This window comes from Jaculus jaculus, chromosome 9 (assembly GCF_020740685.1).
Source record: "Jaculus jaculus isolate mJacJac1 chromosome 9, mJacJac1.mat.Y.cur, whole genome shotgun sequence".
Taxonomy (NCBI): Eukaryota; Metazoa; Chordata; class Mammalia; order Rodentia; family Dipodidae; genus Jaculus; species Jaculus jaculus.
In genome coordinates, this window is record NC_059110.1 from 76,438,300 (window position 1) to 76,447,262 (window position 8,963).

Here is an 8,963-nt window from a genome sequence, read left to right on the forward strand (position 1 = left end):
TTGTAGGACTAATTTTATTACTTTTTGGAAAAAAAATCCTCTTTAATCAAGGCTTCTAATGTAACAAAGTGTTGGAGTTTCAGGAAAGTCATTGAACCCCTAACCTTGGTTCTTGTCTATTTTTTTTTTTAAGGCAAGTCCAACAGACTGTGTGTTGTTTATGAAAAAGTGAGAGAATGAGGGCATTGGGCTTCCAGGACACAGCCCACTGCCCTTGAGTGGTGCTGCCTAAGGTTGGGGCACAAGCATGTGAACTAGTATCTGCAAAGGCCAGGAGGGGATGCCATGGCAGAGGCACAGAAGGGCCTGGCTAAGGCACGGAAGGGGGCACGCAGGCTTATAAGCCACTACCCTCTTGCTGTTCTTTGTTGCCAACACTGTCAGCCCTGGAGGCCCAAGCGCGATGGGGGCCAATGAGGACCAGGAGATGGAACTAGAAGCTTTGCGTTCCATTTATGAACATGATGAAAGCTTCTGGGAATTAAGTCCAGTTTCATTCCAGTATAGGGTGAAAATAGTGATCTAAAAGCCTTCTTTAAAAAAAACAAAAAAAAAACAACCCAAGAAATCCCACAAAATCTTTATTTGCTAGGAGAGAAAGAGAGAGAGAGAGACAGGTAGAGAGAGGGAGAGAGAAGAGAGACAGAAAGAATGGGTGCACCTGGGCATCCACTGCAAGCAAACTCAAGATGCATGAGCCCCTTGTGCATCTGGCTTATCTGGGTACTAGGGATTTGAACCTGGGTCCTTTGGCTTCACAGGCAAGCACCTTAACTGCTAAGCTATCTTTTCAGCCCCCAAAGCCTTCTTTTTTTTTTTTTCTGGGAAAAAGAGATTTATTTTGGCTTACAGGCTTGAGGGGAAGCTCCACAATGGCAGGGGAAAACGATGGCATGAGCAGAGGGTGGACATCACCCCCTGGCCAACATAAGGTGGACAACAGCAACAGGAGGGTGTGCCAAACACTGGCACAGGGAAACTGGCTATAAAGCCCATAAGCCCGCCCCCCAACAATACACTTCCTCCAGGAGGCATTAATTCCCAAATATCCATCAGCTGGGAACCTAGCATTCAGAACACCTAAGTTTATGGGAGACACCTGAATCAAACCACCACATTCCGCCCCTGGCCACCATAAACTGATACCCATACATGATGTAAAATACAATGCATTCAGTCTGACTTTAAAAGTCCCCATAGTTTTTATCAATTCCAATGATGTTCATACATCCCCATAGTTCAAGATCTTTTAACTGAGCCATAATACCAAAATATAACCTCAAAAAACCCATAATGGCACAGAATAAATATTCACACTGCAAAAGATGGCATTGGGCATAACAAAGAAACATTCAACCAATACAAGATTTAAAACAACCAGGGAAAATATCAAACTCTGTAGCTTCAAGTCCAGCAACTCTAGCCAGTGACAAATCTTCAAGTCCGATAATTCTAACGAGGAACAAGTCTCTGGCATTCCAATTCCGCCCCTCCAGCTAGGCTACTCACAGTCCTGGGAAACTTCATCGGGGCCGGCAGCTCCTTGGCAGCCATCTCATGGTCCCGGCATCTTCACTGAGTCTCCACTGCAAGCCACGGTTCATCCTCATGGCCCCATGGGGTCTCTATGCAGGCAACCAGAAAACCTGCTTCACACTGCCCATGGCCATTTCCAAAACACAAGACCGTGTTGCAAACTCAATGACCCTCTTTCCAGCATTTCTTATACTCCACAATACCAGGTAGGGTGCCAATTTGTTAATCCAGGGGGAATTAAGCAGACTTTGAAGAACAGAACACTCCTTGAGCACTCAGGCCCCTTCAAAAGAGTCGACATTCTTTCTGTTGCCCCAGCGCAGGTCAGCTAGCCCAGTCTCAAAGGTTGTAATCTCTCAGTTGCAGCTGAACGGGCAGCAGTTCACCCAAAGATTTTTCTTTCTGTGCCATATCCCTCTGCACACACCAGTTCATTTCTACGCAAAGCAACCTCTGCACAACTTCTCAGGCCATGGGCATAAGAGCAAGCTTCTCACACAAACTGCTAGCCCAGTCCAAGCAAAGCTCTTTCTCGCCCTCATAAGCCAAACCTCACAGTCCATAGTGTTTACCGCATTCAGGTCTTGCAGCTCAGACCAGAATAGTCCACCATGCTGTACTTACAGCACTGCAAGGCATCTCTTAGGCCAAGGTTTCAAATCCTCCCACATTCCTCTTGAAAATCAGCTCCAAAAGGCCAAAGCCACACAGTCAGGTGTCTAGCAGCAACCCCACTTCTGGTACCACTTTACTGTTGCAGTCCAGTTCGCATTGCTGGTAGAAATCACCCAACAAGAGTAGCTTCTGGGAAAAAGAGATTTATTTTGGCTTACTCGTACCTTCAGGGCCTGCTCGAGCCCGATCATGTATATACCACTTCCACTTGATGATGGACTGCTGCTGTGCACGTCCAACTTTATGGCCTGGTGGGTCAGACAACACCCAGCTCATCATGGGCAGCTCGGGTCGCATAGTAACTTGATGGCCCATTGTCAAACGTTCAGTTTCCACTAAGGCCCAATAGCAGGCCAAGAGCTGTCTCTCAAAGGGAGAATAATTGTCTGCAGATGATGGCAGTGCCTTGCTCCAAAATCCCAAGGGCCTCCGCTGTGATTCACCTATGGGGGCCTGCCAAAGGCTCCAAACAGCGTCCCTGTGTGCCACTGAAACCTCAAGTACCATCGGATCTGCTGGATCATACGGCCCAAGGGGTAGAGCAGCCTGCACAGCAGTCTGCACCTGTTGAAGAGCCTTCTCTTGTTCTGGGCCCCAATGAAAACTAGCAGCTTTCCGAGTCACTTGGTATATGGGACAGAGTAAGACACCCAAGTGAGGAATGTGCTGTCTCCAAAATCCAAATAGGCCCACTAGACGTTGTGCTTCTTTCTTAGTGGTGGGAGGGGCCAAATGCAACAACTTGTCCTTCACCTTAGAAGGAATATCCCTGCATGCCCCACACCACTGAACTCCTAGAAATTTCACTGAGGTGGAAGGTCCTTGAATTTTGGATGGATTTATTTCCCATCCCCTGATGCGCATATGCTGTACCAGCGACTCCAGAGTGGTTGCCACCTCCTGCTCATTTGATCCAATTAGCATTATGTCATCAATATAATGGACCAACGTGACACCCTGTGTAAGGGACAGATGATCAAGGTCCCTGCAAACTAAGCTATGACATAGGGCTGGAGAGTTAATATAACCTTGAGGTAAAACAGTAAATGTGTACTGCTGACCTTGCCAGCTGAAGGCAAATTGCTTCTGGTGGTCCCTATGGACAGGTATGGAGAAGAAAGCATTTGCAAGATCAATAGCTGCATACCAGGCACCAGGAGACATGTTAATCTGCTCAAGTAAAGAAACCACATCTGGTACAGCAGCTGCAATTGGAGTCACCACCTGATTAAGTTTCCGATAATCCACTGTCATTCTCCAGGATCCATCTGTCTTCTGAACAGGCCAAATAGGAGAGTTAAAGGGAGATGTGGTGGGAACCACCACCCCTGCATCCTTCAAGTCCTTTATAGTGGCATTAATTTCTGAAATCCCTCCAGGGATGCGATATTGTTTTTGATTCACTAGTTTCCCTGGTGGTGGGAGCCTCAATGGCTTCCATTTGGCCTTTCCAACCATAATAGCCCTTACTCCACAAGTCAGGGAACCAATGTGGGGGTTCTGCCAACTGCTAAGTATATCTATCCCAAGTATGCATTCTGGGACTGGGGAAATAACCACAGGATGTGTTCGGGGACCCAGTGGACCCACTGTCAGTCTAACATTCGCCAAAACTCCATTGATCACCTGACCTCCGTAAGCACCTACTTTAACTGAAGGGCCATGGTGCTTTTTGGGGTCTCCTGGAATCAATGTCAATTCAGAGCCAGTGTCCAGTAGGCCCCGAAAGGTCTGATTATTTCCTTTCCCCCAGTGTACAGTTACCCTAGCAAAAGGCCGCTGGTCCCTCTGAGGAAGGATAGGTGTAAGTTTAATATTGAAACTTTTGGCAGTTGTAGGGGGTCCTTCCCCGAGGGAACCCGGCCAACCCTTCAATCAAGGGGCTCAGGATCTGTAAACTGGCTCAAGTCTGGAAACTGATTAAGAGGCCTTGATTCTCTGTTGCTATAATTCAAAGTGGCTATATGTCCCCTTGCTGTGGAACTTTTCTGCTTATACAGATCAAGAAGAAACTCAGTAGGCTTCTTATCTGTTAGACTTCTGGGAACACCATGATTAATCAGCCAACGCCAAAGGTCCATATGAGTCATACCTTTATGTGGATAACTTTGCCTATGCTGTCCATTATGAAAAACACGTTCACTCCGCCTTTGGCGATTCAGGGCTGCCACTTGGCCCTTGTTACCCCGAGATCCAGTTATGCCCATTGCATCTAGATCACCTAATGCAGCAACTGCAGCTCCCACTGTGAGGTCTTCTTTACATAAAAGAGCAATGATAGAGGACTTTAAGTATGCTGGCGCTCCCCTCACAAATCTGTTTCTTATGGTCTTAGTGAAGGGCACATCTTCTGGTCACTCCCATTGTGGGGGCAAAGATGAGTGTACATGGCAAATCCACTCCAGCATTCCAAGTTCTCTGAGCTTTTTAATCCCTTCATCGACATTAAGCCAAGGGATATCAGGCAGCTCAAGCTCATTCACAGTAGGCCATCTTTGGAGCCATACTTCAGTCAACCAATCAAATAAACTCTTGGCACCCCTTCCAACTGCACGAGCTGCATTGTTAAATCTAAAATCTCTGCTCAATGGGCCCATTTCAGTAAATTCAGCCTGATCTAATCTTATGTTCCTTCCTCCATCATCCCATACCCTTAAAATCCATTCCCACACATATTCCCCATGCTTCTGCCTGTATAAGTTGGAAAACTCCTGAAGTTCTTTAGGAGTGTACCTCACCTCCTCCTGTGTCACACTTTCTATCTCACCTTTAGGAGCCTGCCTAGCCTTTAGTCTGGTTATAGGCCTAGAGGCAAAGATGGGTGGGAACTGAGAATCATCAGCATTTTCTGCTGATTCCTCAGGCAAAGAGGGATGAATTCCCTCAGGCAAGGGTGGGGAGGATAATACTTCAGGGTGTGGGGGTGGGGATACAACTGGTGCTAAGGGAGGGCAGGTCATATTTTCATCCAAAACACCTTCTTCAGAATCTTAACACTTCAATGTCCCCAGGTTCTTCAGGGTCTTCCCACACATTACCATCCCAAATCACAGGATCCCACTCTTTTCCAATCAGTGCCCTCACTTTAACTTCTGATAGTTGGTGAAGCTGGGATTTAAGCTTACGTTGCAAGTTAGCTAATCTCACAATGAGAGCTTGGGTTTGGTTTTCTGCAATTTGAGCCCTGTTCTGGCTAGAGAGGAGTCTCTCCTCCAGGGCACCTTTAGAAGCCTTGAGATCATGTATGTGGGTTGTAAGCTTGGAACTTTCCTCTTTGAGCTTCTGCTGTTCCCTCAGTAGTTTGTCTAGAGATGCTAAAAGCAACCAGCCAGCCTCATCATTGGTCTTACTTTTCCACAAATATTCAAATGTTTTAAATACAGAGTCACTAAGTTCCTTGCTCCTCACAAGACATGAGTCAGGGTCACCAAATACATCTATTTCATGGAGTTCTTTAAATAGTGCACACCATGGATTATTAGTGCCCTCTTTATTTCCAGTAAAGGCGCTCTCCTTATCACCAGTAGGGCCTTTAGTGGCACTGAAATTGGAGAGCCAACCCCAGACAGCACTAAGCCCATTAGAGAAATCCATCCTTACAATTCTGTTTCTCTAGAACCACTCCTGGTACCAAAATCTGTATTAGTCAGGGTTCTCTAGAGGAACAGAATTACTAGAATGAATTATTTTATAAAGGGAATTTATTGGATTATCTTACAGTAGTCCAATAGCAGTTGCAGGCCCGAGAATCACCGAACCTGGTAGCTGCTCAGTCCACATGGCCAGATGTCTCAGCAGTCCTGACCCGGCACTGCAGATGGTGCCGGAAAGCCTGGAGGCTTCCTGAGGAGCCGCTGGGTTTCGATCCACGTGGGTCTTCAGTTGATGTTGGTCTTTAGTCCACGCTGGTCTTCAATCCACGCTAGAAGGTAGGGAGCAGCTCCGGCAGCCAAGTGGAAGGAAGGAAGGAAAAGGGCCCAAAGCCTTCTTAACAGAGGCTTCCTGGACAGAAACATAACCAGAAATGCTTCCATTTCTTTCTGTGAATGCTTGTTTAACAAAACTGTTTCCACAGCTGTAAAGCAGACTGCATTAGCCAAGGTACCGGAAACAGTGGAAGTCAATCTGGAACCGCTGTGACGTATTGTTTGAATACGCCAAGGACAGTAAAGAGCAGTTCATGGAGAATCACCCTCCCATTAACTCCACAACATCCATAACCAACATCATCTCAGTTGACACTCCTAATATAGCCTTGTCAAGTAAGAAAAAAAGACAAAAAAAGAACAGCTTTCTAAAGCACAGAAACATAAGCTGGCAGATAAAACACATCATAAAGGGGAACTTCCCCTAAGCAGAAACTGGGTTGATGTCATAAAGCACTTAAGCAAAAGTGGCCCCAAAGAAGATGAGCAGTACTTAGAAACTGAGAAAAAGCAAGAACACCCTTTAAAACGTAAATTGGGTTCAGCATCCTTCATTATTTGGAGGAGTATATAAGTGGCTTTTTGTAAGATACAGTACTTTGTATGTTTCTTAAAAGTGTAAGTGAAGGGTCTGGGGGACTGGCTTAGCAATTAAGACATTTGTCTTTGAAGCCTGGGGAACCTGGTTCGATTCCCCAGGACCCATGTAAGCCAGATCTACAAGGGGTGCATGCATCTGGAGTTCGTTTGCAGTGGCTGGAGGCCCTGGTGCATCCATTCTCTCTTTCTATCTTCTTTCCCCCACTTTCTCTGTCTCTCTCAAATAAATAAATAAATAAAATATTTTAAAAATGTGTTAGTGAAAAGATCGTGAAGAGATCTGGTTGTATTAAATTTTTCCCCACAAACTTGCCTTAGTAAAAGGTGAAAGTAGATGGGCATGGTGGCATACGCCTTTGATCCCAGCACTCGGGAGGCAGAGGTAGGAGAATTGCCATGAGTTTGCGGCCACCCTGACGCTCCCTAGTGAATTCCAGGTCAGCCTGGGCTAGAGTGAGACCCCACCTTGAAAAAACAAAAACAAACAAAAAAAAAAAGTTAAAGTGTAACTTTAGAATTCTTTTTTCTTACTTGTATATTATTTATTTATTTGACAATGACAGACAGAGAAGAGGCAGATAGATAGAGAATGGACATACCAAGGCCTCCAGCCACTGCAAATGAACTCCAGATGCATGCACCCCCTTGTGCATCTGGTTTACGTGGGACCTGGGGAATTGAGCCTCGAATTGGGGGCCTTAGGCTTCACAGGCAAGGGATTAACTGCTAAGCCATCTCTCCAGCATATAACTTCAAAATTCTTAATGAACCTGTTGAGGTTTGTTAAACGGATGACTGTGGGGAACCATAATCAGTGTTAATGTATATGATCTTATCTAGTGGATATGCTAAAGGAGAACAAGTCCTTTTCAAACTGCCATCCCAGTAGAGCCAAACACTTAGTCTACAGTTCTTACATGGCATGAGCCTATATTCACAGCCTTCTCATCTGAAAGTTTCCATCTCTTTTCTGCTTGATGACAAAGGCATAATTTGCTTTGGAAAAATATTAGCTGGTATGGTGGTTCATGCCTTTAATTCCAGCACTCAGGAGGCAGAGGTAAGAGGATCGCCGTAAGTTAGAGGCCACCCTGAGATTACATAGTTAATTCCATTTCAGCCTTGGCTAGAGTGAGACCCTACCTCAAAAAAAAAAAAAAAAAAAAACCCAAACATTAATATTAGTATTTGAATTTTACATATTTCTCTTTGTAGTTAATCTTAATTTTTCAATATATTTTGTTTGGTTTATATGTTTGGTATTTTAATATGATGAAGAGAGGTTCTTTCCAGGTTTTGTCTGTTTGGTATTCTAAGGGCTTCCTGTATCTCCTTTGGCATCTCTTTCCCAATTTGGGGTATGCTTTCTTCTATGATTTTGTTGAAAATGCCTGCTATGCCTTTGGAGTGAAATTCTTCTCCTTCTACTATACCCTGAATTCTTATGTTTGATCTTTTCATAGTGTCCCGAATATCTTGAAATTCCCATTCATACTTTCCTATTAGTTATCAGTTTATCTTTCTCTTTGTTGGACTGTATTAGATCTGCCACCTGCTCTTGTAGTTTAGATCATCTTTTCTCTCTTTCATCCATTCTACTGGTGAGAGTTTCTGCAGAGTTTTTATTTCACTGACAGTGTTGTTTATTGTTAGTATTTCTGATTCTTTTTATTATTATTTCTATGTTCTTATTTATATCTTGTATTGAAATTTTTATTTCATTAAATTGGTTTGCTGTATCTTCTTTTATTTCTTTGATTTCCTCTTTCATTCCTTTGATTTCCTCTTTGATTTCTTTGAATATATTTATTTATTTTTTTATTTTTTGGTTCCTCAAGGCAGGGTCTCACTCTGGCTCAGGCTGACCTGGAATTCACTACGTAGTCTCAGGGTGGCCTTGAACTCATGGCGATCCTCCTACCTCTGCCTCCCGAGTGCTGGGATGAAAGGCGTGCGCCACCACACCCGGCTTTGAATATATTTATAATCATTCTTTTGAAATATTTCTCAGGAACTTCCTCTAAATCAGTCTTACTGGAGGTCATTTCTGATGAATTAATACTTTTTGGTGGATTTATATTGTTTAATTTTTCATGTATCTTGTGTTACAGTGTCCATATTTTTGCATCTTGGATTAATTTAATGTTTGGGTTTTCTAATTATTTGCAGTATCATTAGATGTATCAGATGTTATATATCTTCAGGGTAGGAGCTTAAGGTGGTAGG

General features: G+C 44.2%; 1 pseudogene; it reads left to right on the forward strand.

The window, feature by feature from the left end:
• Positions 1-403: 403 nt before the first annotated feature.
• LOC123463521 lies at positions 404-6,711 on the forward strand (annotated as a pseudogene).
• Positions 6,712-8,963: the final 2,252 nt, after the last annotated feature.